At 32.8% G+C, this 13569-nt stretch overlaps 1 protein-coding gene across 1 annotated transcript in view; it reads left to right on the forward strand.

Annotated features, from left to right (window-relative positions):
• The window catches only part of LOC149412336 (5'-AMP-activated protein kinase subunit gamma-1-like), a 334414-nt gene that overhangs the window by 18732 nt on the left and 302113 nt on the right, over positions 1 to 13569 (forward strand). The gene's annotated exons all lie outside the window — the stretch shown is intronic.

Raw genomic sequence — 13569 nt, forward strand, 5'->3', positions numbered from 1 at the left:
GAGACAACGTTTCAGACAGCCTTGCACTATCTGATCTTCTGTCTTGAAGATGGACTTCAAGGACAGAAGAGAGCCGTGTTTCAATTATGCAAAAATATGTTTGTTTAGTTTTATTACCGACCAATTTTTAAATTACAATAATTTTACAGAAATAGAGTTATGGTGATTCTTTTTCAACTAAATTTCTAATAAAAATGAAAATAAGTACACTAAAATAATAAGCGATTTCAGATATTTTCGTAAACATATTATATTTGTAACCCAAAACAAAGGGGTTTAACTGGGGTCATATGTTGGGCACACATATTATGAATACTAATATTTTTGTAAGGATAATTTGTCAATGTTTTATTTATTATATTTATCAAACGGTTTGTTTAATTATGAATAAATTTAAAAACCATTACATAGGTTTATTACAGTTCATACACTCTCTAATTATTAATTAATTTATAATTATTTTAAAGCTCCTTCGTAAGTAAAATATTGATAGTCTCATTCAATCTTTCTGCGATCTTTCTTGCTAACACCCCACCACCTCTGCTTTTAGCACTTGTCAAAATACTTCAGTCTAATCTATGCAAAATATGATAAGTAAAACCTAATTCATTTAAGTGAATATTTGGCTGTAACTTTTTAATATTTCTATTTTTGAGACCGATAATTCGTGGTGGAATTCCATTATAATATATTATAATAAAACAAATAAAAAACTTTATTCCACTTAATTTTATTTTGACCGTAACCGGTTTCAGCTCGTCAAAGCCATCTTCAGACTGGTACACAAAATTCTTAGTCTACGGTTTATATACACAACATATGGGGGAGGGGGGAGAGGGGTAGTTTATAGGGTTTTAATCAATTTTATTTGTTACTAAGTCGTTTAAGATTGTTGAATTTCTAAATATTTGGTAATTCCAGTAAGCTAATTAAGCTAATTAAATTACGAATTTTGTGTACCAGTCTGAAGATGGCTTTGACGAGCTGAAACCGGTTACGGTCAAAATAAAATTAAGTGGAATAAAGTTTTTTATTTGTTTTATTATAATATATTATGGCTGTAACTTAGTTTCAGAAAGTAGGATAATATCGTGCCTAAATATATCTGAAGCAAACATAATTTAATAACAAAAATTTCAATTAAACTTAATCGTGTTGCTCTATTTATTTACTGTACCAAGTCTTATTATTTGAATTCAATATTTGTTTTATACAGTTATGCTAAGCGTACTACAAATATACTTATCTGTTCTGTTATACTTACGTATTGTAACCAAATTTCAATTTCTTAATAAATTATGTGTGTATATATTTTTAAATAAAACATTACAAACCAAAGTAATGTAAATATTCTTGCTACATAGGATCCATGTATATATTTCCTTAGATCTTGAAATTTTGAGAAATTAATATTTATAAAACATGACGATGAAATACTTGATTTGATATGATTGTTATTATCCGAACACAAAATTATTTCAAAAAAGTGAATCTCATTTATCTATTAGCATACGGAATGTTCTAATCTAATACAATCTAGTAGGATGAATTTTGGTTTCTAGATTATCGTAAACATTTTCAGATCATGGACTATAGAGTTTGTAAACATCCACGTAACTGTGAAAGAATAAGATAAGACGCTTTACTTGTTCCATAATTTACGAAGGATCAAAAAAAATCTTACGCTGAAATCACTCGTTCATGGGGTGAGGTTTGTCTAGGTATTGGCGGCGAATGAATCAGCCATCCAACCGCGTGACAGTGAGATCGTGTGAGACCGGTTGAGGCAAACACTTTTTGACGTCTTCATCTCTCGACCCATCGCCTCGCATCGCAGTAGGAGGGATGGATTCATACGTCACTCTTGGTCATACTGACCCCCAGATTCCTACCCACCACTCATACATTTTCCTTTCCAAAACATCTTATCCTTCCTCTCCTTAAACCCTCCACACAGCATACTCAAAATGACATAAGTTCTGAGAGAAATTATTTACTCAGGGCTTCTTGTTTGGGGTTAATGAAAAAAGTCGCGTCGGGTAGTTAAAATTCGCTGATTATTTTCCACAATAAAAAAGTATTGTTAATCGAAATGAGGCAGTAAAATAAAATATGTTTTACTTGGCGGGATCCAATAACACGGCTGTCAGTATTTAGTCAGTATTTATAAGTTTCGTAAATATATGTTTTCAATTTACAAATTATGGGAAAATTATGTGGCGGAAGGGGAAGAAATCCATTAAAAGTAACCCAGTTATTAAACTATGTCCATTTTCTTATAGTGATTTACTTTTGAGGTAATACGCCGTGTTGCGTTACCTCCTTATTTAGCAAACGTTTATGACAGTATTACAGTGTCCATCATAAGGGAAGATGGGGGCAGGACAGAGCATAATGATGATGCACACTATAATGCTGTCCGAAACGTGGGCTAAAGAAGGAGGTAGTATAATACCCCCAAAATAAATCACTACAATACTTTTGGCCGTGAAAATCTCAAATCATAGTTATGTCCATTAACCTTTATCTATATCATCGATATTTGACGGATTGATAAATTGAATGACACAAAGTAAGTGTTGTTAGATAATAATGGGCAGGTTTCTCTTAATAATCAGTTGAGATGTGAGCTGTTATTATCAATTTTTTGAACTCAATATCTACTCAAAACACATACAATACAATTGTATCAAATGTCGTAAACGCATAAATTACCCTCGGCTAGCGAAAACCGGGCGAAAACCGTTTCTGAACATGTTATGCCAATTGACTAATTTTAAACTAGTATTATTTCTTTTCTTTCTCTCTGTACGGTCCTGGGTCTTTACTATATAGCGATAATTTTGCGTTTAAGAATGTTTCCTTACAAGGATTATATTATATTGCTAGGTTTTATTAGTACAATTATTGACCAATAATAGGTTTTCATTTGTAAGGACTTTCTTAGATCACTTGGTGAACTATAGATTTTTTATGGCATCAAACCTGGTTACATTCTCCTCCCTGGTGACTTTTAATAATTGTTATGTTTACTTTTAAATTTAAAGAATATTGAAGCTTGTGTACCTGTACCATATAATTCCAACTATTAATGAGATTTTGTTTAAAGTTACCGTTGGTTTTCTTCTGTGTCTCACTTGAGGATCTAGATTCGTTTTTACATAAACGTAGCAATTTTTAATATATTATATATTTTTAAACTTATAATAGGGTGGCAAAGCGGTGGGCTCACACAATCATAGTTGAGAACTGATATGAATCTACAACATCCGTTGTTTAGGAACACTGTGCTAAATATTGAGTGAGAAATGTTATGAAGAAAATTTCCATATTTCTATTTTTGATACCGATTATTCGGTGTGGAATTCCATTATGATAATATAATAAATTATACTATTACTATACTAATACTATTATTATTACAATTATGGTTTCCTAGAATTTTCGGTTTGTTTATGTGAAAATTTCTATGAAATAATAAACTGCAATTGCTTATTATTTGCTTACATTGTATCTTTTTTTTCAATGGTGGGTGGATAGTTTTTTTCTACTTACTTAATTCTAAGATATATTCTATTACAAATAAATATCTTATTCTTCCTTTCGCCCTGGAAGAATTGTTGTGTTGAGCATGATTTTATGTGCAAGAAATGCAGCCATAATTTCAATATCTGAGACAGGTGACAGGTGCCAATTTATTTTATTTGTGCTTTACTTAGGACGGGTTGTTTCGGAGTATTTGAACAATTTTAATTATTAAATAATCCCAAAATTACTCCTAATACGAATTCAGACAGTGACACCTCTGTCGGATTCTTTTTAAATTAAATATTCTTTATTTTGTGGGTGTTACCCAAATCGAAATTCTTTACACGGAAGGCTGGCTCTTAAGGCACGACTACGTACATTGATATCGATTTTTCAATTCATGTATGGGTCTGCCAGTCTTGCCGTCTACAGCTGAGAAACATTGTAATCTATGCAATTTTATTAACGATTTCGTTATCTGTCTGAGCTAGATCTACTTACCTATCTGTATTGTTACTTAGTGACAAGTTTAATATTGTTAGGAACTTTAGTTCAGATTTATTTACATGTTAAGATATTTACAAAATAACAAGCATCATGAGGCTTGATTAGTTTTAAAATTCATTTCATTCTTAACCATCATCTCCGTTACTAAATATACTTAATTCTTCTTTTTACGTGTAATAATAATATTCACCAATCTCTAATGATATAAATTATTAACCCTTTGAAAAGTAATTGTTCAAATTATTGGTATACAACTTTAAATATGGCGTGCCTTATAAATTTGGTCGAATAATTCATCCCACCAATTTGATTGTGATTTTATATGCAAACTCGTCGCATCGCGTCATAACATAATATCTTTGCGAGAGAAATTTGATCTTTGCAGACCAAAAAAAGGTAAAAAGCAATGATTCATTCGATCTTTTGAATGCAAAATAACACACTTTCTTTTTAATTAAATGTTTTCATAACCCAATTTTTAGAACCAGACATGTCACTGGTCGATGGTTCGAAGGTATTGAATTTGAATTTATAATTTTCTGAAAACCTCTAAAATATCAAAAATTTCAGGAAAAAAATCTTATTTTTAGGTGGGGTCATTTTTTCCCACCCCACTGACCGCGTTCAGGGAATAATCTCTGATTCATAGATTAAGGGCCTTCCTTACTAGCGATCTCAATCGTTGTATGAAGAATCATGAATTGTCAGATTCAAACGACAATCTAAGTTATTAATCGTCAAAATATCGATAATGTAGCCACGCTTGGCTATCGTAAATACATTTTTCTGTCGAGATATATGTTTTTACTAACAATTTATTTTCGTTAAATACTATATAATGAACATCTAAGAATTCTCCTACTCATTCGGCTCTATGAGGTGGCCGTGAATGCACGCTTTCTACGGTCCGTCGTGTCAATATTTTTTCAAAGTTCGAAATTCCGCGTAATTATTACACTTCCATGAGACGTTTCAACAATATTCCACTCTATGCGTTGCGCGTAGGGACTATAATAGTGTGTCGCCTTTTTTTATGTTTCATCTGTGCGTTTCCGTCGAAGCTGTGTAGTGTCAAATAGTATTATTAAGAATCAATTTATTGTTAACATTTTTTTGGGTTTCTAGGTAATAAACAATTTAATATTATTAAGAATTAATATATTGTTAACATTTTTTCGGGTTTATAGGTAATAAACAATTTTATATTATTAAGAATTAATTTATTGTTAACTTTTTTTCGGGTTTCTAATAAATATAGTAATAAACAATTTGATGTTTTTAAAATATAAAAGTATATAAAATATTCCAGCACTTACAATAAAATAAAAGAAGCACATCGTATAAAAATGTTTCAGTCGAAAAGATCGAATGCCGAAATCACTTAGAAATTATTGCAAAAAACTTAAATCACTGTTAGAAGTATCCCTTAGCATTGAGGAAGATTGTGTCAAGCCGTATTTTACGCCTGAGAACGGCTGTACGTTGTGCAATAACGTACCGGAAGACTATGAATTAGGAAAAATAAAACAGTTTTATTTGAATATATTGAATGGTCCAAAACATGTATTTGGAGACCACTCACTATGCAAGGAACGGGCATACTTTTGCAAACGGGATACTGGCGACACTAATTACGTACCCAATATGACTTCGAGCTTGATAATGTCAAGAAACGCTTTTACAATTTTTGCATGCTACCCGAATTAATTGATCCTCGACATAATCGCTGCATGCCTATTAGAAATCCTGAGTATTTAGAAAAGTGCATAATAGCGAAAAGAAACAAAGTAAAATTGGTTTCAGCTAAAACCAAAACATGTAAAAAGGAATTGTTTCGAAGAAATCAATAACATTTTATTTCATTGAAGTGTCTTCAGAAGAAATTTCATTTATATTCCTAATGTATGTAGTCCACATTTTTAGAAATAGGGAAAAGGAGGGTTGGAAAGTTCCTGGCTATTCAGATCTAGTCACTAAACAACTAAAGAAACAAACTACCTTAAAAAATTGAAAATTAATAGTATTATTACTTCAATAGAAGAGAGTCCAAATATAATTACTAATCATATAAATTACTTCTTCAGTGACATTGGTCCAAGCTTCGCTAGTAATTTGTGCAGTGCCAATAAAACTATTGAGATGTGTCTGGCGAATGATTTTAAATCTGAACTTCACGTTACAGGGGACAATTTTTATTTTAAACCAACTAGCATTTCTGAAGTCACAAATGTGATAAATGATTTAAAAATGTCTTTCTCGTGCGGTATTGATTCTTTAAGTGTTATGGTGTATAAAATGCATGTATCCGAATTAGCTTGTCTCATATCTCACCTTGTAAATACAGGAGTTTTCCAATAAGAGGTGAAATTTTGATATTTAATCGTAAAATATCAATGGTTTCGTTGCTTGTGTGGCACGTAGCGCCGTCTTGTTGAAAGTAAACGTTGTCCAGATTAATACCATCCGATTCCGGCCATAAAACATCATTCATTTTTTTTCGGTAGCGCAGTCCATTCACTGTTGTCCATTCTGTTGCTCCAGCCTCATTTTCAAAAAAGTAAGGTCCAATGACTCCGCCGGACCATAAACCGCACCAAACAGTCACACGTTGAGTGTAAAGAGGCTTTTTAACAATAACTCTTGGGTTTTTCGAGCCTCAGATGCGACGATTTTGCTTGTTGACCAAGCCACCGAGGTGGAAATGGGCCTCATCACTCAAAATGATTTGCATTTGATTCACTCAAGTGAATTTTAATAAGTTCAATGCGTTGTTGAAGCGTGTATCGTTCCATTTTATTAATGGCGTTGTTTCTACTTGTCAAATGTCAAAAAATGACAGCTTCAAAAGTAACATCTACCGAAATAGCGGGCTATTCAAAATAACACCTCTTATTGGAAAACACTGTATTAGCTTCGAGAGTGGGATGTTCCCTTCTCATTGTAAGTAATTCCCCTTTTTAAATATGGAGATCGTCTAGATGTTAATAATTACAGACCTATATTCTTACTCAATACTCTTTCAAAAGTAATAGAGAGATTAGCTATGTCGAGATTGGTATCATTCTTAGAAACATATAATATACTCTCTAGCAATCAGTTTGGTTTCAGAGAGAATACAGGAACAAGTGATGTAGTGTTGAGGGTATTGTCCAAAGTCAAAGTCAAACATGAATACAATGTCCTGAAGGAGCTTGCAGAACTAGAAAGCATTACCATAGAAAAGTGTGGTCTTTTCATACATGAAGAGTATCCGTATATGGGTGCGACACCAGATGGAATTTCTTCTGAATACACCGTGATTGAAATTAAATGTCCTTTCGCAGCACGCAGCATGCTCATATAAGAAGCAGTAAAATCCAAAAAAATTATGTTAGCAAAAATGGAGAAATTCTGGTAAATACATCTCACGATTGGTTTTACCAGGATCAGGGCCAATTACATGTAACAAAAAAAGCTATTTGTATGTTTGTTGTATGGACTGAACTCGGATAAAAATCGAAAAAATTTTACGGGATGACGAATTTCGGCAGACTAATATGGTTGAACAGCTGAATCGCTTTTAAAATTTTTGCATGCTACCCGAATTAATTGATCCTGGACATAATCGCTGCATGCCTATTATAAATCCTGAGTAATTCAAAGTGCATAATACCGAAAAGAAGTAAAGTAAAATTGGTTTCAGCTAAAACCAAAACATGTAAGAATTTTTAAGAAGATCAATAACATTTTCATTGAAGTGTCCTCAAAAGAAATTTCATTTATATTCCTTATGTATGTGGTCTATATTTTTAGAGATAGGGAGGATGGGGGGTTGGAAAGTTCCAGGCTATTCAGATCTAGTCACTAAACATATCTACGCCGTTCTCAAGCAACTTTCAATCCTGAATTATGGTCTCTCACCAGGGTGATACTGAACGTATCTTCCACTTTTGAACGAGGTACAGATTCATTATATGTAACTATATAAAATTTATTTTAATTCTATAATATGACATACTTATATAAATTAAATTAAATTTGTTTTGTCCTCGCCGGCTTTTGAACCCGTGACCTCAAATTAAACTATACAATTTAGTATTAACAGTGCCCCGCCGCACTGCGAAACCAGTCTGGAACAAAGGGAAGCCTTTTGTAACTCTTTATAATTGTATTTATCAAAAAAAAAATCCAAATAAAAAGTTATATTAAATGTTGTTACTGAGAACCTCCTCCATGAATCAAGCTATTGTAATATTGCATTACATTCTAAAATAAATTTTAACATAATTTTCATAATCACAATATCTTTAATTAATAATAATTTGTTTTGCTCTGTGCGTGTCTTGTATTGAATGGAACGCACCGGCCAGCTGCCAGGTGCAGCGAGTTAGATATTCGAATTCGCGCTAGAAACATTTAGTAGCGAGGGCCGTTAAATACATCAATGCTCCGATCACATAATTGTGCCAACATATAAATTAGGTAGAACGTTGTAAGGAAATACGTGATTCGACTTATAGATACACAATTCAATGAAAAAAAGTACTAAATACAGGTCTGAATTGTTAGAAATTAAATACGTTTATAAATATACATAAAATCATTAGGTACTTCTGTTTAACATTCATTAAGATGAAATGCCTCATAGCATTCAAAATATAATGCAACTTCGCAAGTTATAACTATTGCAAGCCATCCTATTACGATTTTCTTGCATTTAATTGCTTCAGCAATTGTACGTATACATTTGCGAACCGAAACGCGAACCGAGCCACGAATTACAGGAAAGTAACGAAGACACTGCAATTGGCGTTTCGTTCCATTTGCATTTGCTTTGTTCCTTTCCCATAGGTTGAGGTTCAGTTCGGCAGTTCAGCTCGAGTATGTATACGCAGTATAAGAACAACGCCTGCACTATCCCTTTTCAGGAAAATGGGGATGTGATCTTGTTTATTAATTTTAATTAGTTGCTTTTTAGTTAGAAACTGGTTACTGTTGAGGTGGAGGTGTTGGATCCGATGGCGGTTTAATATGGGCAATTTCGATTTCCTCTATGTGAATATCTTCTTTTAGGGTCGTAGTATAGACCATAGGGGCTGTATCGCCTGCGTTACTGTATCCCCTGCCTCTGTAGAAATTAAAATAATTGTAAAAATTTCCAATGGAAGAAGCCGTTCACGATTTAATGATTTCGAAGCACGCTGTTCGAGAGAAGATAATGTTAATTACCTACCACATAAAAAAAATGTTTCAACGGTAACAAACTAAAACACAACAAGCATAACTCTAAGGATGGGTTGTTTCACAGAATTTGAACAATTCATAAAATTTAAAAGTTGATTTTCAAGTTCTGTGAAGGTTCTATTCAAGTTCTGTTATTATTCCGGTTATGTGAAGCCATTGGCCTACAATTGTATGATAACAGAACTTGAATAGAACGTTTACAGAATGTGCCAATCAACTAAGAAATTTGATGAATGGTTCAAATTCTGTGAAACTTATCGTCCTTAGACTGCCTTGTTTATAACTTAGAGTTTGTATTTTAGCATAGGGAACAAGTATTTGCATAAGTAACTTGATTAGAAATGACATTAGACTATGACTATTCTATAAGTTTAGAGGAATTGTCGCGACGCCGGACTTTAATTGCTCCATTCTTACGACGAGCGCGGACTTCCAGGCGCCCGCGCATATTGCTGTCTGTGTTCCGTCCCATTACCCGACACCAATCTGATCCTCGACCTATTCATGTTTGTTCCACCATTAACTCACAATAATTAGAAACACGGGTCAGTGAAACCCACTTCCACTCCGGTAAGCATTTGTTATTAATTGAAATTAATCAAATCCCACAAAAGCAAAAATATTTCTCAACCTTTCCAATGTTCATTCCATCGTTAATTAATAGTACTCGTAATTAGAAATACGGGTTGCAGGGACCTAGTTCTTATTCGGTAGGCATTCGATGTGATGTGCTTGGGCGCATCACATCGAATGCCTACAAAAAGCCCACAAAAAGCACATACCTCACAAATATAAATATTTAACGGTAAAAATATTGGACAGAGGTATTTACTTCTCTCTTGTTTTTGAAGATCATAATAGCAAAAAAAAGGAATCTTGAACTTTTCTGTGTTTGTTCAAATCATTCAGTTACAGTAATTAGAAAACGGGTCAGAGGGTTGGAGTAGTGCATTTCTTTCCTGGAAAGTATTTTATGTAATTTGCAATGATTGGACTCAGCAAAAGCTAAATAGGAGATTCCTTTTCTACCTGTTCTATGTTTGTTACATCATTAACTCACAGTAGTTAGACAACGGGTCAAAGCGTCAGAGTAATGAACTTCTTCCCAGGATGGTAGTTATGTAATTTTCACTGATTAGAGTCCGCAAAAGCTAAATAGTAGTTTCCCTTTCTACTTGTTCTATGTTTGTTCCATCATTAACTCACTAAATAGTATTTAGAAACACGAGTCAGAGTAATACAAGTCGCGTTTTTCACGGTGTCCGGAAACTCGTAGTACAAGCGGGAAACTGAAGAATCTACACCACATGGGGAACCCAAATAAACATAAAGTTTTTTGATTTGAGCATTTTCACAAAAAAAAAAAAACCAAGAAAAAATATTTTTCGGCTATTTTAGGGTTAAAGTTTTTTCTGGTGTTTAGGGTTGAACAACAGATGTTTTGACCCTGCAGAGCAGAAATATTTTATGATTACACCGGATTAAATGAAGGGTGATTTCAAAATAATGCTTCAAATCCGAGTTTCTTCATTTGTTTTACTTTAAAATAGTTTTAATTAGTTGGGTACTTTGATCTTCAGTACTAATTTATAAGAATTTGATTATAAAAAAAAAAAAATCAACTTCTAACTCGATTTACTCGATAACGAAAGCTCAAATCAAAAAAAAATATACTACAAAATCGACTCCAAATGTGATGTAGATTCACCAGTTTCCCGCTTGTACTACGAGTTTCCGGACACCCTGTATAGGGAATACAAATTCTTGAAAACCAGGAAATTTTTTAAAACTATTTTCTCGAAACCTATAAATCGTGCACCATTTATTTAGAACAGTGTTCCTTAACCTTATTTGTGCCATGCAACACTTCGAAAATTCTCATACCGCCTTTCCCCCCACAGTTTATTGGTACCAGCGCTACCCTGAAAGAAATTATTTTACTCAGGGCCCATGTTGAGAAACACAGTATTATACCTAGGTATCCGATCCTGGACGAATTCTATGGTAGGCAGCATAAACACAGGGAAATTTGGGTCAGAAGAATCATGTAATGTTTGATATGAGATTTTCACTGCCAAAAGTATTATAGTGATTTATTTTGGGGTATTTTGCCACGTTGCGCTACCTCTTTCTTTAGCCGACGTTTTGGACAGCATTACAGTTTCCATCATCAGGGCAGGGCAGTTTTTTTTTTTTTTTTTTTTACTTTATTTATTTTCATTTCTTTACACATATTATACATATTAATAGATAGTATAAAATAACATAATATATAATACCAAATAGTTTACAAAAGAAATGAAAACCCACTAAGGCACTGACTGCCTGAGTGTGGGTAATATAAAACGATTACTATATTTCAAGTACCTAAAGTATAATATACATTAGTAGAAAAAGTTTTTTTTTTGTTTATAGTTATTATAAAAAGTAAAGAGGAAACATTATGTACAATAGTTTATAAAGTTTCAGCAAGTGAGTTGTAGAAAGGATAAATAAATTTATAGTAAAAGCGTTTCAATATCTGCGTCAATCAGCCATAATTTTACCTCTTTAATATATTCGATCTTTTTATTTATCATTTGAGTTTGTAGTGGTAGAAGGTTAAATGTACGAGGACAAATGAAACTGCTATGCGTCTGCATTAATTTAGTATTGGTTTGGGGGGTGTAAAATATATTATTTGTTCTTTTGCTCATTCTGTTTTCATTTATTTTGAAATTGTTTTTGTTTTTAAATAGATATTTCATAGTTTGTAATATAAATAATTTACGAATGTTAAATAATTTAGATTCCTTGTATAATAGGTCGGTCGAAAATGTTTTATTTTTGTTACATATGACTTTAATTATGTGCTTTTGAATTATTTGTAGAGGCTTAATAAATGTATCAGGTGCACCACCCCATCCTATTATGCCATAAGTGATTGCAGATTGCACCAGGGAGAAGTAGATCATTTTCAATTTTTCAGCGTTGAAAATTTCCTTGAGTCTATAAAATATGTAGGTTAGATATCTTAGTTTAGAAGTGGTTTGATTAATATGAGATTTCCAATTAAGATTAATATCTATTGATACTCCTAAATATTTTATATTTTTGACATTAGCGAGTTCGTTGCACAGGAAGCACATTTCTTGATTGCAAGTTGTATTATGGATTCTAATTAATTAGTTATTAGTTATATTATATTAGTTAGTTCTACTTAACCTCCCTATTCTATCTGTGTACTGTTTTGAATGTGACACTTACAATTACAATTTTTCCATTTATGTACTGTTTCTTGTTATTAACTCCCACCTAAGTAATTTATGTTCATCTCGTTCTAAAATGGGTTTTGTAACTCATCGGGATTGCTCTAGCGAGAAATAAAAATAAAATATTATGTATTTTTAAATATTTATACTGAGGGATCAGTAGGATTAATAGGTCCAGTTAGAAGTTCTACCGAGCCGAACCCTCTGATATGAAAATATCTGGAGTCGGTGAATCATTTTCCCATTTGATCTCTGGTGATTTGACGTGTTGTTCTAGTATTGTTTTGTATTTACTATGCTTATATAATGCACTTGCAAAATGTAGGTTGACTAGATGATAAATTGTGGAAAAGTGTGTGGAAGGGTTTAGTTTTTCCTGTGGGGAAGATTTAACCCGGACATAAAGTCGGAAAAATTAAATAAATTCCACCCAAACGCGGGTTAGAGGAACGTACTTTTTTTCCGAATGGGATTCGTTGTAGCATAAATTATTGGAAAGTACAATTACTTAAGTAGAAATTGAGGGAAAAATATATTTTAAGAATCATCAACTCCTTTTGTATTTATTACATTATGTAACATAGTAGTATAATAAGAAACACGGGTCAGTGCAATCTATTTCCACCCCGTTGGGAATGTGTTGTGCTGTAAATGATTGAATAACTCCAATGCCCTTGAAAGGAATATATCTAGAGCAAATAAATTGTTGGAAACACGTGTCCGAGGTGATTGGCGTTTGCAATTAATTACGTTGTAAACCCCTATAACGAAGGGGCGCGGGGCTTTCTGTTACGGGTTCCGGTGGACAGGTGGAAATATCGTAGATATCTTGTTTCGATTCAGTTGAAATTATGATTTTGAATTCCTTTTTATGCGCCAAAAAGGTTCTGATATGTTTTTTGATGAGACATTTGATGAATTACGCATATAAAATGGGTCATTTGGCAAAATTGATTATAAGTAACATCATCTACCTAAAGTGTATACAGAATAATATATGTGCGTAGCATAGAAAAAAAAACGTCGGGAGCTGAGAACTTCGTGTTCCCAAACAAAATCT

Source organism: Hesperophylax consimilis, chromosome 23 (assembly GCF_061612785.1).
Source record: "Hesperophylax consimilis isolate HC1 chromosome 23, BYU_Hcon_1.0, whole genome shotgun sequence".
NCBI classification, from domain to species: domain Eukaryota; kingdom Metazoa; phylum Arthropoda; class Insecta; order Trichoptera; family Limnephilidae; genus Hesperophylax; species Hesperophylax consimilis.